General features: G+C 42.8%; 1 protein-coding gene across 1 annotated transcript in view; it reads right to left on the bottom strand.

Annotated features, from left to right (window-relative positions):
- LOC134612794 (E3 ubiquitin-protein ligase TRIM32-like) overlaps window positions 1-18,179 on the bottom strand; it is a 43,984-nt gene extending 25,805 nt beyond the window's left edge. The window contains exon 1 of the mRNA XM_063457239.1: window positions 17,994-18,179. The gene's annotated coding sequence lies outside the window, so the exon portion shown is untranslated. The remainder of the gene's footprint in view (window positions 1-17,993) is intronic.
- Between the last annotated feature and the right edge of the window lie 666 nt (window positions 18,180-18,845).

Consider the following 18,845-nt stretch of genomic DNA (forward strand, 5'->3'; position numbering starts at 1 on the left):
TGTATGGGGTGCATACATCACTGTACATATACAACAAACTGAAATAAGAAAAACTATTTTACATAGAAGCTTTGCATTAAAAAATAATTTATAAAAATGAGTTTATAGAGAATATTGTTTAAGAGGTTTACCAAGTCTTGAGCCACTGCTGCACAGAGGGGAAGCAGAAAGGAATACCTGCCTCCCACTAGACACTAGGGACCCTGGCCTCCTTTCCTTCTCCCAGTGTGCATGACAGCCAGAACTGTGTGTATGTGACACTGAGAGTGTGTGTGTGTGTGTGTGTGTGTGTGTGCGTGTGTCTGATACAGTGTCCATATGACAGTGTGAATGTGTGTATTGTATTGTGTGTGAATATCTAGGTATGCATGGGGCAGTGTGTGTGTAACTGTGTGATTATGTATGTTGTGATTTAAAACTGGACTTCCTTGTTTTGTATACCACTATGTGTCTGTAAGCATTTGTGTCCATCAGTGAGTGTTTCAAATCAGGGAGATTGTGTATCTGTCATTAAGAGTGTGTGTCAATTTCTGGCTGAGTATGTTTCTGTCAGTGTGTGACAAATCAGTGAGTGTGTGTGTCTCTCAGTGAAGGGAGGATAAACGGGGGATGGAGAGATGGAGAGGTGGAGTCGTTTCAAATGGGAGGGGTTAGAAATATGACCATGCCTACCTCGGGGTGAGAAAATAAATTCTGCACCCAGGCGCCTGTGACCCTAGGATCGGGGCCTGTACTGACACACACAGAGACAGATAACTCCCTCTAGCTTCCTACCTTTTTCTGGAGGGATGATTCCCTGTGGTCTAGTGTGGTGTCTGAGGCTGATGGGAGTGAGGAGGTTTGCTACACTACAAGCAACTAGTTGCTGATTTTGCTATATTTTCCTAGCTCGGGAGAAGCCCATGAACCTCTAAAATCAGCTTGAATAGTCGATCCCCACAGGAGCCTCTCTTGTATCGACCGGTAAGCATGGCGGTCCGGTCCTGCCACCCCCAGTTCCTGTGTTTTCATGCATAGTTGAGCCACTTGGTCTTTTTTCCAAATTGGAGCTATGACTTTTTTCCCCCATAAAGACCACTTTGGCCATAGTTCACCAGGAGATGGGTATACAAGGGTTCCAAGGGAAGTCTTTATGATGTGTTACTGACCTACATATTAAACTACATATTATTGGCACTTGTTTAGTATAATTGTTTAATCATTATTTATTTATTTGTTTATAAAATATTTTACCAGGAAAGATATGGTACATTGAGATTTCTCTCGTTTTCAAGTATGTCCTGCTTCTGACTATGTCCTCGGATATTGTTTGATACACTTTCAAAATGATTTAATATATTTACATATATTTGTAGATATTTTAATATTTTGTTTTTTTAAATTGTTAAACAAAATAGGAAATCGAGGCCTGTATACCTGCAAAAGTGCAATTTATGCCGTTTTGAGGGCAAAGGTGTTTATGCCAAACTTCATAAGACGCTCTTTAAGCAGTTTAAGCTGTAATATTGCAGTAAGCATGTTTTTCTCCTAGTGTAGGACCCCCAGATATTGGGTTACATTTATACAGTTGTGGGCTTACACATGGTATTTTGTGTGACCAAGCCCTCATATTCTCTGCTAGGATATGCAATTTTAAGTTTCCATGTGAGGTAGGCAATTGTACTTTTGAGTATGCAAAGTTATTTAAAGGAACACCTCAATGGGAAAAAAGGTATTTTTTGAAAAAATTTAGTAGATATAACCCCAATAAAAGCATGCATGCATTAAATTTCAAAGCAAAAATAACATATGCAAATACAAAATTAGAGCCTGTTAGTGCTGTTAGTGTGTGTGTGAGGGTGCTGTTAGTGTGAGGGTGCTGTTAGTGTGAGGGTGTGTGTGTAAGGGTGATGTGTGTGTGTGAGGGTGCTGTTAGTGTGTGTGTGTGTAAGGGTGCTGTATGCGTGAGGGTGCTGTTAGTGTGTGTGTGTAAGGGTGCAGTATGTGTGAGGGTGCTGTTAGTGTGTATGTGTGAGGGTGCTGTGTGTGTGCTGTATGTGTGTAGATGCTGTGTGTGTCGGGGGATGCTGTTTGTGTGCTGTATGTGGGTGCTGTGTGTGTGTGTGTGTCCCTTCTTACCTCATGCCTGGGAGGGGGGATCCTGCTGCCATCCATCCCTTGTGGTCCAGTGGAGAGTGAACTCTAGCCCGCGAGGCAAGAGTTCACTCTCGCAAGATCTGAGCATTTCCGCGGCAACGCTCTGACCTCGCGAGAGGAACCCGGCGGAGCTGCTGACAAGAGCTCCCCGGGTCCTCTCCTGCCTCCTGCCTGTGGGCCGGTGAGAGGAGGCTTAGAGCAGAGCCGGCGCTCGGATAGCGCTGGCTCTGCATGAGCCGACAGGGGGGATCCTCAGATCTCCCCTGCCGGTCTCACACCGTAGGCATGCCGCGGGGATAAGGGTGTGCCCAGGCACACCCTGTGCGCACGCCTATGTCTGTATTAACAGTTCAAGACAATTTGCTGAAATGTCTGACCCCAATAACCCTTTGTGGTGTGCACAGTGCTGGGGGAAAAAAATACAAATTGCTTGATTGAATTTCATGGTGACTGTTAACCATTAAGTGCGTCTGCCATCATTGGCAAAGATAAGCTGTCTGCTGCAACACTGAAAGAAACATGCAATTTTTTACTCTAAACAAAAACCGGGCTAGTGTCTTCAGGACATCTTCTCATTAAAGTGACACCAGAGGCTCCTAGATATTGAAGTGGTCTGGGTGCAGTGTCCCTGTTCCCCTTAGTCCTGCAATGTTAAACATTGCAATTATAGAGAAACTCCCTCTAGTGGCTGTCTACCATAATGGCCTGAGTCTTGTGGGAGGGGGGGACTCCTTGTGACATGGATGTTGTGAGGGTAGGCACTTAAGAGACCAGGCGAACCCTACACATCACATGAAGTTGGAGATGTGTTGTTACCTGATAATATGAGCTCTTAAACCGTATACTAATTATGTAATAATAATAGACTGACAGAATAGCGAGTCTTAGATCTACCAGGACAAATATAATTCCTCTAAACCAAGATATATAGGCACTTATAATAAGGGTTGGACCACTATGGGTAATGTTCTGTCAAATAAATTGGCCCATACTCTTACATAATCCGATACTCCAACAAACTTTGCCGGCTCGTCCAGCTTTTACAGATCTCTCAAAACTTATATGATTTACTCATGCCTCGTCACTTGGAATCGATTCCATCTATGTCAAACTGGCTTACAAACTAAAGATACCTACAGGTGTGTGGTCACGGCAAAGCCTGTCAATATATTTCACCATCAAAATGTGCAAAATCAACCCAGTCCAATATCATTGTAGACACCAACGTACTAATAAATTGCATCATAAGACTTGCATCATTACCTGCAGCTGTGGTGTACACTATATTGGAAAGACGTTACAGATAATTTTACCACATGACAGGAGGCTTCATATTTGCATATCTTTCTTTACTGAAAACTCCAGCAGCATAGAAACAGTAACAACCAATCAGAGAAAAGATATGGTGCCCATAAAAGGCCCTGTCTATGACATCACTTCCTCTTTCTTTGCTGCTGCAGCCAAGATCAGGTCAGAGTATTTTGCCTCTCTGGCAATTGCTTACTATACTTTGTTGTTTAATGAACTTTGTTTGTTTCACTGTACATTGATTTATTTTTCGATTGCCCCTACCTTGGTCCCCTTATCCCTGTCCCTGTATTCTGTGACTTTATGCTTATGCCCCCCTGTTAGTTCCCACTTTTCTGCCGTTACCCGCGAGCACAACGGCTCTCAGTGCCGCGCGCGCCACGCGGGCCGGCCCCTTCTAATTTCAGGGGGCCTGTATGGGGACGGGTGGAGGGAGACTGGGGTCAGCGGTTATTTCGTGTATCTAATTCCCTTTGTTTCGCGCCGCGCAAGCGACCGCGGCGCACCTTCACGCGGGCGGCGGCCATCTTGGATCTCGCGGCTCGCGAGATACCGCACGGCCGCCTTCCCTGCTCGCTCGGCGGATCGGAAACTCACCCGACCGCCGGGCTCCACATCTGTATACCCTCCCTAGTGTACACTAAGGGAGTGAATTAGAAAATTATAGTTATTTTGTTCCATGTTTTTCCCCCTGTGGGGATTTGCCTCAGTGCCTGCCAACTGTTCTGCCTCAATTACAATGCACGCATGCATTTAAAGAGACAAACTAATTTTTTTCAACACAATGCAATGTCTGGCTTAATTAACCATTCACCTACCACTGATTAAAGCTAATAAAACGAAATCTGTTAAATCAGAGATTACAACTTCCCCCTTTACGTGTCATACATTTGCCTCTCTTTGTATATCATGCTAGTGCAGTATTTTGACATCTATATGATTGCGTTTGATAATTTACTATGAAGTTACCCACATGACGCACATGAAAGGTGTGCTATGGGAAATGACAGGCAGGATATGACATATTGTATGGTGGCTCAGGGGTTACAGGCTTGCACTGGGAATTTTCCTCCATGAGTTCAACTCCCCTGTACAGCAAGAGTTCATTCTGCTGTGGAATTACACACTGGCTAGAGGATCATGTGTGCTGATTTTTCTTTAACATTCCCCTGTTGCGATTTTTTGCCACAATGCCTGCCAACAGTGTCTGCCAAACAAATACTTACAGGCAGGCATTAAAGGAGATACAATGTTTTTCCTATACCCCGGGATCTTTATGTCTTTGTACCTTACTCAGGGTCACTCTATATTACTATACCCTATCCAGGGTCATACTATATTACTATTCCCTACAGGAATCACCCGATCACCGCGCCCTGCATCTGGATTAACCCCTTCAGGGGTTCCCCTCTCTGGGCACATTCATTTATTGATACAATTATAAATTTTATTCTCAGGGATATATCTCTCATGGTGCTTTACACTGGATGACTATATGTTATTATTGTGAAGCCATACAACATCACAGTTGTTATACAAAACATATACTGTACCTATTACAAGATCAACTATATCACTGTACCCCACAAGGGCATTTTGTATTACTGTACCCTACAAAGGGCATATTATATTATATTATTGTACCCTACAAAGGGTCATATTATATTACTGTACCTGACGGTGCAAATTTATGTGGGTGTCCTCTGGGTATTTTTTCATGGCACACCACCTGGGGTGACCCCCCAGATATGCATGCAAGGTCATTTATAGACCATTACGTTGATGTGGGTGTCCTCTGGGTATTTTTCATGGCACACCACCCGGGGTGACCCCCCAGATATGCACGCACGGTCATTCATAGACCATTACGTTGATGTGGGTGTCCTCTGGATTACCACGGCACGCCACCCGGGGTGAACCCCGATGAAATGAACGAAGTCCTATGCCTCAACGTTATCACTGATTACTGCATACATATATGGATGTTTTAACACTGCCTGGCAGTTCTACATTAAAGCAACAGTACCACCTTGCTGGATACGATTTGCAGACAGGATCATGAGTGAACTGAGTGTATTGCGGTGTACCCTTCACAGGGATACATATCTGTACATTTACCGTACCTGGCGTACATATTGAACGTGGGTGTCCTCTGAGTAGATTCTCATGGCACACCGCCTGGGGTGACCCCCAGACATGCATGCAATGCTTGTAAAGTGCAAACAATTATAATGTGGGTGTCCTCTGGGTTTACCATGGCACACCACCTGGTATGACCCCAGTCGAATACACGTGGGCCCTGTTGCTGCAGACTTTATGGAAACAGGTCCCACGGGTTTCTATAATAAGCCTGTATAGTTACATCCGTGCATACAGCTCTGGCGTGCATTTATGGTGAACCCGGCTAACCGGACCAGCACTACCGGTCAATCGTGCCTACGCCACAGCTCCCAATAGCCGGATTAATTTAATGGAGGTGACCCCTCTACAATTGACACGAATATTTCATACACTCCGACAATCTGATGCAGGCGATTCAAGCCGCTTTACCTGGGTGATCCCCAGTGCTACCAGGAGTCTAGCACCCCTACGTGCGGACCCTCAAACTCTACTCCCACTGACGGGTCATGAAGAACACTCTCAACCCCCTAGGACTTCTGGGCATTGATAAACGACGCAGTAGCGGCCTCGGTGGAGAAGGTTTTCTTGTTATGAGCTCTGCCCCAAACTGCTTGCTGGAGACCTCAGCAACAAGGTAGCGTGGCTGAGCGGTCTAAGGCGCTGGTTTTAGGCTCCAGTCTCTCTGGAGGCGTGGGTTCGAATCCCAGACCCACGAGCCTTCATGTAAAAACGGCAAGAGAAGGGCTCCAACCCCCCTGCCACTAGGGTCTAAGGCAAGTCGCCCATGGAACAGACCAAGTAGACGGAACACCGGGAATTTGTGACCCGGTCCACCACAATCTTCTTACAAAGAAGACTACTATCCACCATGCACGTTGTACAATAATAGATCACTCACACGAAAACAACTTGCCTTCTGAGGAAGTGGAATGTAAGAACGACTAATATTCAGCCCTGAAGCACAAGCTCTACTATTTGACAGTGGGAACTTACCCACCACACTAACTTTAGTCCAAACCTCGCTGAAGCAAATCCTCCACACCCCTTTGGGGAAAGGTGTTTTGGGAAGACTGGTTGGTAGCGGAACCGAACCACCAACCGCTTCATCTACTAGTGAGCCATCCTATCATCAAGGGAACGTGGTATATCCTACGTGGTATACAAACGCTTCAGGATAGAGAAAATCAACCTTCTACTAGACCTCCTGAATGATAACGACTGGTTTACACATCTGGACCCCGAGGACACATACTTGTCAATATCCGCTACCCTACACTACCTAATTTTCCTCCGATCCCAGTGATGAGGACTAACACAGCAGTTTACGACTCCGTGGTACCCACAAAGCTACTGAAGACGGTGAGGGCTCACATCCGCGAATTTGGACGTGCGATGTCTCGGGTACCTGGAAGACTTGCTGACCCTCTGCGAATCCAGGCTACGTTTGCAGTCAAAGTGGCGTTCACGTTCTGGACTCCATGGGTTTTTTGGTAGTACGCAGACTAATTGCTCCCCCATCTGTGTCGGGTCAGTTCCTCGTTTCGACATCGGCTTGGAGAACTACGTTCCGCGTCGGTCCCCGACAAGATAACCCCTATACGGATGGATGTCGGACACGCTCTAAGGTTGGATACGATTCATCTCAGAATACTCACCGGATGGTGGGATCCCTCTCCTCCTCTCCTCTTCCATACAATCGAGATTCCCTGGCCCACTACACTACGGGACCATACAACGACTGCTGGCTAGATACATACACGCCGGTCACTCATGCGACCACTGGATCCCACTGTCGGCAGAAGTGAGGATGGAATTTTGATGGTGACTACTTCACTTGCAAACTTGGATCGGCAATCGATCTTTGACTCTTCCTCTGGATACGTAGTGGCGGATGAACCCATGCAAACGGACCCAACCGCTCTCCACAATGGCAAGGGTGCTTTGATACACATACTCACACACTGGTTATCGCTCATACTCATGACACCCCTCGGACAATGCCAACCGTGATTTCCCGGATCGCCTGGGGACATCTCGCCAAGACCCTCTACCACTCCCTACCTTCCCTCTGCTTTTGACGGGACCTCAGGGGAAGCCCACTCCTTTGTCAGGGAAGGATGACTGGCACTAGTGGACTGGACGATTTCAGGGCCTCCTGAAATGTCCACGACCTATTGCATCAACTAAGACCTCTGATGGGACTCAGGTCCCCGGCACCAGGAAATGCTATGTTTCTGCCTGACCGGCCTGGAGTGTTTGTAGGGTGGAAAGGGATTCCGATCCCTTTACCGCACCTACCCCACCGATCCTTAACTATCTGTTACACCTGGTCTCGTTGGGGCAGTCATATCGATCCCTCAACGTAATCGGATCCGCCATACCGGTGGCGCACGTTCCGGTACAGGACGGACCAGTAGGTCAAGATCCACGGGGTTGTCGACTACTACGGGGTGCCGAATTATCAAAACCCGGCACCCAAGTATTCACACCTCTGGCAGGTGGATGTGGTGCTGTGATTCCTTGAGGGAATAGCAGGACAATCCTTGCTTGTCACGGAAACAACTTTCAGCCAAACTAGCCCTGTTGTTATGCCTCGTCTTATTTAGACGGGTGACGGACGTTAGGGCTTTCGATATGAATGGTTTTCTCTATGACACCAGATGGGATTACCTTTACCATATCGAGACGAACTAAGTCCAGTTCATCTTCGGTGTCATACCCATACTTTGTGTCAGACACCAAACTAGGTGTGGTCGGAACGCTAATGAAGTATACCGAAATCATTCCCCCTTCGTATTCATGCAACGGGTCTACTCCTGACTTCTTACGTGGAACCTCATGGAGAGGTGCCTACCGCTACACTGGCCAGATGGAGCCGCTGGCTATTGCATCTGGCGGGCGTCGAACCTTTTTCGGAGCCCACTCGGTCAAGGGAGCGGTGGCCCCACAAGTCCTTTTCGGCCGACGCTTCCCTAACCGACACTACACGATGCGCAGTTTGAGCGCGAGAGGGTACGTTTAGAACGCTCTATTTCAGCAAACATCTCATACTTCCTTCACACTGGTCAATTCTAAGCTTTAAAAATGCAAATATGAAGCCTCCTGTCATGTGGTAAAATTGAAGATTATACTAGCTTTAGTGTACTAATAATCTTAATTTTAGTAATGACAGGAGGCGAATATTTCCCACCCTATAGGATCCCTCCCATGTTTTCTCGTGTTGAACAGAATATACACTTTATGTTCAGGAAGGTAAGTACGTTATGGTTGTATGTTTGCTACTTAGATATGTGGCTTGAGAGACTTGTATAGGTTGAATAATTAGACATGTACCTTGAATTATGTTGTATTTATAGATTCTTAAATATCATTGCTTTAGAATTAATATATATGGATATGTTACTCATTCTAGTATCCATTGGTATATCAGATTCTTAATGTTTATTGTATGCGGACAAGTTATCACGCCAGAGTCCTTTCACCTTTTTCTTTTTCTTACAGCGTGAACGTCTTCTCCTCAAGACAAAGACTCACCTCCCATAACTCTACATCACGGAACTACTGGAGTTGATTATTCTACTATGTTGTGGAACTGTTGACGTAATATGATTATGTTTATTGTTGCTATTTATTGTTTCGCTTCAAAGAAAGAGGAAGTGATGTCATAGACAGGGCCTTTTATGGGCACCATATCTTTTCTCTGATTGGTTGTTACTGTTTCTATGCTGCTGGAGTTTTCAGTAAAGAAAGATATGCAAATATTCGCCTCCTGTCATTACTAAAATTAAGATTATTAGTACACTAAAGCTAGTATAATCTTCAATTAATGTACGTACCAGATTAATACTTGTAATGATTTTTGTGTATACATTTTTCGTACATGTTATAGTACTGTAATACTAATTTGGGCATATTTCTTTGATTAGTATTGATCATGTCTGTACTTATCATTACCCTTTAATTACTTTTATTTTATGGCTGTCTATCATCCACATGATTAGTTAACTAGATTAGAATTATTAAGGTACTTGCTCATCTTCAGGGCCTTATGACATTCCCATACATATCTCTTTAATAATAATTATTGTCTGTTCTTCTGGACGATCTGATCATCTCATTATCCCCTTTAATTAGTGTTCTTTATATTTTTATACTCTCTACATTTGGCCCAGTCTCAGGAGTATACACCTTCATTATGCACTTTCTTTAGCTGTGCATCAACACTTTTACTAGTGCATCCAGCAATTGTATTATCTTTGCAGGTTTATCTATCATGCAGACTCCTATTTATGGTATTGTATTATTTTTAATTTTATTTAGATTTTTTTCCAAATATAATTACCTTATTTCATGATGCACGTATTTATAGTTTGGGGTGTTTTTTTTTTGTATTTTGGTTTATTTCGTTTTGTCTTATTTTAGTTTTTGTATTGAATACAAGTTATGTTTTATATTACCTTAATCCTCCAGCAAGGACAGTTTTTGCTCTTCCTTTTTTCCATTACGTTTACTACAAGGGTTAACCCATTTGCCTGTCCTGGATCTTCTTCTTATTAATATCCTTCAAAATATCCTTCAAAATGATGATTTCACTGTGTCATGCTCTTCTGATTTAGAGTTGGGTCTTAGAGATCACACTGAACTTGTCATTTAAGTGAAGAGTATTTGTGGGTCCATTTGACACCTCTAAGTAACATCATTTAACACCTCTAAGTAAAGCCATTAAATCACACTCAGAAGAAAAAAGGAAAACACTGGTGAGCATGTTTAAACTACAGTATATATATATCATCCTCTTTCTCCCATATTTTTGACCCCTCCTCGCCATCATATCTTACATCATTTCCTTGCTTTATTGTGCTGGGTACATTATTTCCAAATGTGAGCATCACAGCATAAATAAAAGTACGGTAAACGTGTAATGCATTGTGGGATTCTGAGCAAGGTATTATAAATGTGCAGAAGAGTACACATTTTTCCAGCACATGAATAGTATACATCTCAATGCCAACTAGACTTGCACAGCAGAAAAATTTGGTTCAACCGAATAAATTTGTGTGAAAAAATTAATTTGTATCGGTGGTACGATATTAGTCCATGTGGTGGTTCAACTTGTCAGAATATTGTCCATGCAAAATATTCATTAACACAATTCAGACAAACCAGAACAGACATAAAAATGGGTAAATGAGTGTAATGCAAAATTTAGATATTATGTATATATTTTCCAGTACACTGCTAAACACATTTTGTGCCTTTTGGCTCACAAGATAGAAAAAGTAACCAACAGAGGGAAAAGGAGGAGGAACAATAAATAAATGTATATTTATATTGAAAGGGTTACATTCCGTTAAGATGAATTATAAGATAACAACCTTTTACATTGCGAGAATGTCATGTACTTGGTTTGCACCCCGCTTTTAGGAAGACCCACCTATTAATGCCACCTAGAGAAGTTTTATAGCTATGAATGGCTGCATACCTTTACAATGCAGTTACAGATTATTTGATAGAGTCCTAACCTCAACATCTGAGGAAAGGAATTTAGGGGTGATTATTTCTGATGACTTAAAGGAAGGCAGATAATGTAATAGAGCAGCAGGAAATGCTAGCAGAATGCTTGGTTGTATAGGGAGAGGCAATAGCAGTAGAAAGAGGGAAGTGCTCATGCCATTGTACAGAACACTGGTGAGACCTCACTTGGAGTATTGTACGCAGTACTGGAGACCGTATCTTCAGAAGGATATTCATACCTTAGAGAGAGTTCAGAGAAGGGCTACTAAACTGGTTCATGGATTGCATGATAAAACTTACCAGGAAAGGTTAAAGGATCTTAACATGTATAGCTTGGAGGAAAGACGAGACAGGGGGGATATGATAGAAACATTTAAATACATAAAGGGAATCAACACAGTAAAGGAGGAAACTATATTTACAAGAAGAAAAACTACCACAACAAGAGGACATAGTCTTAAATTAGAGGGACAAAGGTTTAAAAATAATATCAGGAAGTATTACTTTACTGAGAGGGTAGTTGATGCATGGAAGAGCCTTCCAGCTGAAGTGGTAGAGGTTAACACAGTAAAGGAGTTTAAGCATGTGTGGGATAGGCATAAGGCTATCCTAACTATAAGACAAGGCCAGGGACTAATGAAAGTATTTAGAAAATTGGGCAGACTAGATGGGCCGAATGGTTCTTATCTGCCGTCACATTCTATGTTTCTATGTTTCTATGTTTGCACAATCTTGTTCATGTTGTCAGTTAGTAGCTGTCCATATTTTATTGGTAATTAATGAAACTCCGTGTAGACTGCACCTTATTGCGTTTTGCATTATAAACTATATTTCAATGTTCTATATTTAATAAATGCATAATATATAAATATAACACAAGAGCTATGGCAGCGCCCAGAATGTCCTTAGGGCACAGGGGGTGGGGGGGGCACTGCAGGTTCCTGCAGTGCCAGGAAATGGGTTTGTTTTCCTGGCACTGGGGAGTCCCTTCAATTTGTAAATGATCTCACATTTTCAGAACAAATTAATTAATTGGGAACTAGAACAAGGGTAGGACATTCCATTCATTCAATTCAGCTAACAGGTCAAGCTCACTGATAATCTGTGTTTGACAGACCATCATTATCTGGCGTGTTGTGACTTGTCTTGTGCTAAACAATAACCATTTAACTTTTATACATGAATTAAAATGTACAATGGCTAAAGCTGGGCTCTCCTTTTGATCAGATTAATGTGCACATTGGATATATTTTTTGGCCACTACAGCATACTGGTTTATTGAAAAAGTCTGACTTTCTCCTAGTGTTATGTCAAACTCTAATACCATCAAAGCTAGGGGATTTTACTCCGTCACTCTATGTCCAATGATACAATTACCAGTTATCTAGTATCTACCCAGGTGTTTATAGGACCATTAATGTCACCCAGACCACTTCATCTTAATGATGTAGTCTGGGTATACAGTGGTTATGTTATTTTTGTACAAACAGCCACAAGATGCACTTCCTCTACAACGAACCAGTAAAACTCGGTCACGTGAGGTTGCACTTTATAGGAAAGCATTAAATTCAATCAATGTTTTCTTAGGAGAAGCATTGAATGCAGGCACAACACTTGCCACGCAGTACATTTGCTTTCAATGCTTTTCTATGAGGAACATTGGATTGTTGCCACGTAAGGCAGAGTGGCTAGCACAGCCAAGTGAGTATTGGTGTTGGAGTAAAGGTTTGTATTCCTAATGCTATACTGTTCTTTTAAGACTATGCCACTTATTATAGCAGAGAGAAGATACATTTGTGGAGCAAATATGGAAGGTCATTCTAACCTACTGATTACTAATATTATGTAGGTTAGCTCATCATTAGAATATATTTTTTGAAGCAGCAAAGAAAGAACAACCAAGTTAATAAGTTATCATGCATGCAATATAAAAAAAACATGAAACACTACCAAAGGAAAATTACACATGCAACATTTATAAAATGAACATGCAACATCTACCAACACATTAAAAGTAAAAACACATATAAGTAGATTAGTACCTCTTTGTCATCCAGCTCCTGTAAATAGTAAGAATCTAGCATGATTTAAATAGGGGAGCTCCTTGGGCCAAGCAGTAATGAGAAACAAAAACATGTAGGTTAACGGTTTATTTTTAAAATACTTACATTGAGTACGTGATTGTAATCATAGGACAGAGAACAGGAAACAGCACAAACAAACAAAGAGCTTGAGATATGTATTAGGGAAAGGTCTGACAAAATGTAACCATTGTGACCAAAAATCAATGTACCTGCATCAATCTCATTATGCATTGATTAAAATATAACTGCTAGCGTGTTTGCCTTTTAAAGAGGCAATGTTTAGATTATCCCGGCACTGTTCCCCAGTAATGGGGCAAACCATTTTACAATGGTTTGCTCTCTTATCTGGTTCTGCCAGGTGTTGGGTCTCCTAATGCAGGGTTCATGACATCCACCCTCTGCAGAGGTGCAAATGCTGAATGCCAATTCTGACACTCATCCATTGGCTGCTCCCAGCCAATGAATGAGGTTCTGTGCATCACATTTTTTACAGAATTGACAGTAGCCAACTCTAGTTCTGGGATAGCTGATGACACCCCAATGACGCTGCCAGAATTAGAGATACACCTCTGGCAGCATAGGGGTTAAACTCGGTATGTGTAGAGTATCAAAGCAAAACACTGCACAGATAGACTCCAGGCACCATATCCATTTGAAATCTCTAAAGTAATCAAGGGGACTGGAGTAACCTTTATGATTAGTGAGTACATAAATGATGTAGCGCTGGTACATTCAGGGAGCATTGATGGCTCCCACCATTTACTTACAGCTAGCTACATACCTTTACAGTTTTAAAGAAAGAGTTCCCCCATGACACTAAGAAAGGGGCAACACTGGTATATTCTCTCCCCCCCACTCCCCATTCCCCAAGCATATTCATCCAAGTATCCAGAGAAGGGAGTGTACCACCTCTAAGATACATAAGTGCTAAAGATTTTGAGTAATCACCTCTAGGCTCTATATCATGTGAGTAGGTATACTGTTTATAAAACCCACATGCAAGTGAAATATTGATCACACAGTGTTGCACTTTGCTCTTTTTTTTTATTTCCCAACATATTCTGAGAATACTGAGTTAAAGTGCTCCCTTTCCATACATAAGATGATTGTGTTTATTGTATTTTACACATGCACTCTTTGTTTAGTGCTCCACTTTCATGCTGATGTTTTAACTGTATCATCTTGTCACTCACTATATATTGGTTACAGCCTTACATGTGCACTTTAACACTGAACATCAACCCCCCCTGAACTTTGCAGACAAAGTAACCATCTTACAAACCTACAGACAGAACTGTGACCTCAAATATCAAAACCACCCTATTCTCCTCTTTCAGGACCACTCTGCAGTCACAGCTACCGTGTTTTCCCGAAAATACGCCCTACCCCGAAAATAAGCCCTAGCTGAATTTTCGGGGTGGGCTGCAATATAAGCCCTACCCCGAAAATAAGACCTAGGCAGGGCCGGCACCTGCCGGCCCTTTAAATGCCTCAGCCGCCTGAGCGCTCTATAGAGAGCGCTCAGACGGCTGCCGCACTGCCTCACCTCCCCTTCCCTGTAGCGTCGCCGAGCTCCTCTCCGGTCCGTGACCTGCCCGGACTGACAGGAAGTACACACTGAGTGTGCACTTCCAGGTCAGTCCGGCCGGGTCGCAGACCGGAGAGGAGCTCGGCCACGCTACAGGGGAGGTGAGGAGAAGATGGAGGGGGGGGGGATGGGGAGTATTACAGGGAGGGAGGGGGGAGTATTACAAGGAGGGGGGAGTATTACAGGGAGGGAGGGGGGATAATATTACAGGGAGGGGGGAGAATATTACAGGGAGGGAGGGGGTGTGTATTACAAGGAGGGGGGAGTATTACAGGGAGGGGGGGAGTATTACAGGGAGGGAGGGGGGGAGTGCATTACAGGGAGGGAGGGAGGGGGATAATATTACAGAGAGGGGGGAGAATATTACAGGGAGGGAGGGGGTGTGTATTACAAGGAGGGGGGAGTATTACAGGGAGGGGGGGAGTATTACAGGGAGGGAGGGGGGAGTATTACAAGGGGGGAGTATTACAAGGAGGGGGGAGTATTACAGGGAGGGAGGGTGGAGTATTACAGGGAGGGAGAGAGGGGGGAGAGTATTACAGGGAGGGAGAGAGGGGGGATAGTATTACAGGGAGGGAGGGGGGATAATATTACAGGGAGGGGGGAGAATATTACAGGGAGGGAGGGGGTGTGTATTACAAGGAGGGGGGAGTATTACAGGGAGGGGGGGAGTATTACAGGGAGGGAGGGGGGAGAGCATTACAGGGAGGGAGGGAGGGGGGAGAATATTACAGGGAGGGAGGGGGGAGAATATTACAGGGAGGGAGGGGGGAGTATTACAGGGAGGGAGCGGGGAGTATTACAGGGAGGGAGGGGGGAGTATTACAAGGAGGGAGGGGGGAGTATTACAGGGAGGGAGGGGGGAGTATTACAAGGAGGGGGCGTATTACAGGGAGGGAGGGGGGAGAGTATTACAGGGAGGGAGGGAGGGGAGAATATTACAGGGAGGGGGAGGTGAGGGTCTCTGGGGGGGTTACACAGCGCGGACACCGGTTAACAGACTGGCTCTAAGCCCTACCCTGAAAATAAGCCCTAGTGTGTTTTTTGTGATTAAAATTAATATAAGACCCGGTCTTATTTTCGGAGAAACACGGTAGTAGATGGGAGTTTTCCTATATGCAAAGTTTTGGTTGATAAACATATTAATCTTCCATTGCTCCATGGTCCAATCCCGGTGCTCATTTCCCCATTGAAGACGCTTTGGATGGTGGACAGGGGTCATCATAGGCACACCCGTCAGTCTGTGGCTAAACAGCAAACTGCAATGCCCTATGTATTCTGACTAGTTTCTATCATATGTTTTTCAGCAATTTGCGCTACAGTAGCTCTTTTGTAATATCGGACCCGACGCCAGTTCACCGGTTCCTTTCAACACTTTTGATAGATACTAAATACTGCATATTGGGAACCCCTCACTAGATTATACATTTTGCAGATGCTCTCACCCAGAATTTGGCCCTTGTCAAAATCAGATCATTTTGACTATTTTTCCTGCTTCGACACCTGAAAAAGAACTGACTGTTCACTTGCTGCCTAATACATCCCAACACTTGACAGGTGCCATTGTAAAGGTATTATCAAAGTTATTCACTTCAACAGTCAGTGGATTTAAAGCTGTGGCGGAACAGTGTAAATTCTATAATATTCTCCAACTGGTATATTTATTACAATTGTTATCATCTTCTTACGGCAGGGAATAAAAGTGAGGGTTACTATTACTACGACTATAGAAAATAAATATTGATCCAGGCACTCAAGTATAAAAGCCAAAATAGCAGCTTTATTTAGAGCAAAACAACAGGAACGTTCCAACGCAGCAGGGTCTTTGTCAAGATGGCCTTCTAGTGTATTACTTGCTTATTTATTTTTTAACATCCACACATGGGGGGAAGGAAGCAGGATGTTTAAAATTATATTGGGAAATAATTCAGGATTTATTTCTTGAACATTTTCTGATCTTTTTCATCCTCCATTTAGCTGCTATTAGAGGATTAATTTTTTTTTAAATGTACGATTATATTTTGTTTTCTGTCTATTTAATTATCTACATTTAAAGGAACACTATAGTATCAGGAATACAAACATACTCCTGACACTGTAGCTCTAAAATCACCGTTTAGGTGGCTGGCCCTACTCTCCCTGCAGTAAAAAGGTGTTTCACTCACCTCTTTTCAGCGCCGCATGGGGCTCCTCGCGGCTGGCTCTGCCCCCTGGCTGAGATAATCAAACTTGATGATCTCAGCCAAACAAATGATTTCTCAATAGAAAGCATTATGAGGCTATTGTGCATGTGCAGTAAAACGCAGCACTGCTCCAATCAACCTCTCCTCATTGCGATGCATTGAGTGAATGCATCGTGGAGACGCTGAACATCAGTGTTGCACATTGTGCAGCACTAACCAAGGATGCACCCCTAATGGCTGTATGAGTGACTGCTACTGGAGGTGTCCCTAGGCAGTAATATAAACAGTGCCTTTTGCTGAAAAAAAGTGTTTACATTAAAAAGCCTGTAGGGACACCAGAACAACTACATTAAGCTGTAGTTGTTCTTGTGACTATAGTGTCCCTTTAAATTCAGCAGATTTCAATATAATTTTGGTATAATTTTGGTGACTAATGTCATTAATGTTTAATGGTGCATAACATTGTTGCATCCTAATTACTTAAGTGAAAACATTATCTAGTCATCTTTGCTTCAGGCTACTTTAGTTTTAGATTTTAAATTCACTTTGAATTCCCAACAATTCTCTCTTTAGTTAAAAACCTTGATAGTCTTGAAAGAGGAGTTATATCGCTTCTCAATAAACAAGGAAGCAAATGGCTGTAGGGGCTAAATTAATTTCAATACACAACACGTACATTTAGCAGAAATTCTATATAGAAAATAAGTGACTGTGAATATGTGTCCTAGCAGGTCTCAATTCAATTAACAGTGATAATTAGAATTATAGTGCTCATATCCATATGTACACGAGCTAGCCTAGATTACCTTTCAGCACCTTTTACATGGTGGTTAAATATAATAATATAATAAACAACTGTGAGACAAAGTTTCTTAAAGTGGAGCATTGGCCATGGAAACCAATAAACTCATCTTGCTGAGTGGTCCACTTTTAGAACTGTCATCTTGGTATTCTCTTATTCTGTAATTTTAAGGGGTTAAATAAAGGAATGCCTACTGTGTGAGCAACTTGACATTAAAAACCAACTATATTTGATAAATTCAAATCTATATCACTTACTTATTGTGGCGCTGTCTCATCAACTCAAAATATGTGTGCAGGAGGCTTGCAGGTGAATAAAGCAGAAGCCAGACTTTCAGTGATGTCTCATCCCAAAGGTGTTACCATGGAATTATACCTGGGAGAGCGGTACTGCTGAGCACCGATACACATCAGGATATTCAATCTGCTCAGCTACGTTACAGACTAACTCTCTCTCTCTCTCCCCACTGACAGTGCACTAGCTAGCTGTGCTGTTTGTGTTATCGTCAAGACAAGCATCCATGGAAACCTTCAATTTATTTTAATTACTGTCAGCAATGTCAACACAGAATTATTTGTATGAAATGCTATTCTTTCAGGTAATGTTTTTTTCTTCTTCTTCTTCTAATAAAGAAAAATAAACTGTGGCATACACAGTGGCTTGTTGCTATGTTCAGTGATTGTGTTAGAAAAGTACAATGCAGTTTTACCATTGTTTATTAATTTGCTGTCTGGGGATCACCTACAGACAGGTGTGGAACGTTCACCGGCAGCAAACATCGTGACAGTGGGAGTGATCTTGGCAGAAATATAGGATGTTGAGTAAAGTGGGAAATTAAGGTGAATTTCAAATTTAAGGTCAAAATAGCCAAACTGGAAAAATGCTCTAAGTCAGCTATGTTTTAAGGTCGGCTACTCTTGTCTTAAAATCACTTTGAATTCTCACTTAAGTGAATAACCCTGATAGAAAATCAACATGATCAATTTATATATAAGGTGTAAATATGCTCTGTGGTATGTATGTTCTATGCTACAATGCATTGTAACAGCTATGATTCTGTTTGACTTAATTTGGGCCTCAGGGAAACTATAGTGTTAGTAATACAAAAC

The sequence above is a fragment of the Pelobates fuscus genome, chromosome 5, assembly GCF_036172605.1.
Source record: "Pelobates fuscus isolate aPelFus1 chromosome 5, aPelFus1.pri, whole genome shotgun sequence".
Lineage (NCBI taxonomy): Eukaryota > Metazoa > Chordata > Amphibia > Anura > Pelobatidae > Pelobates > Pelobates fuscus.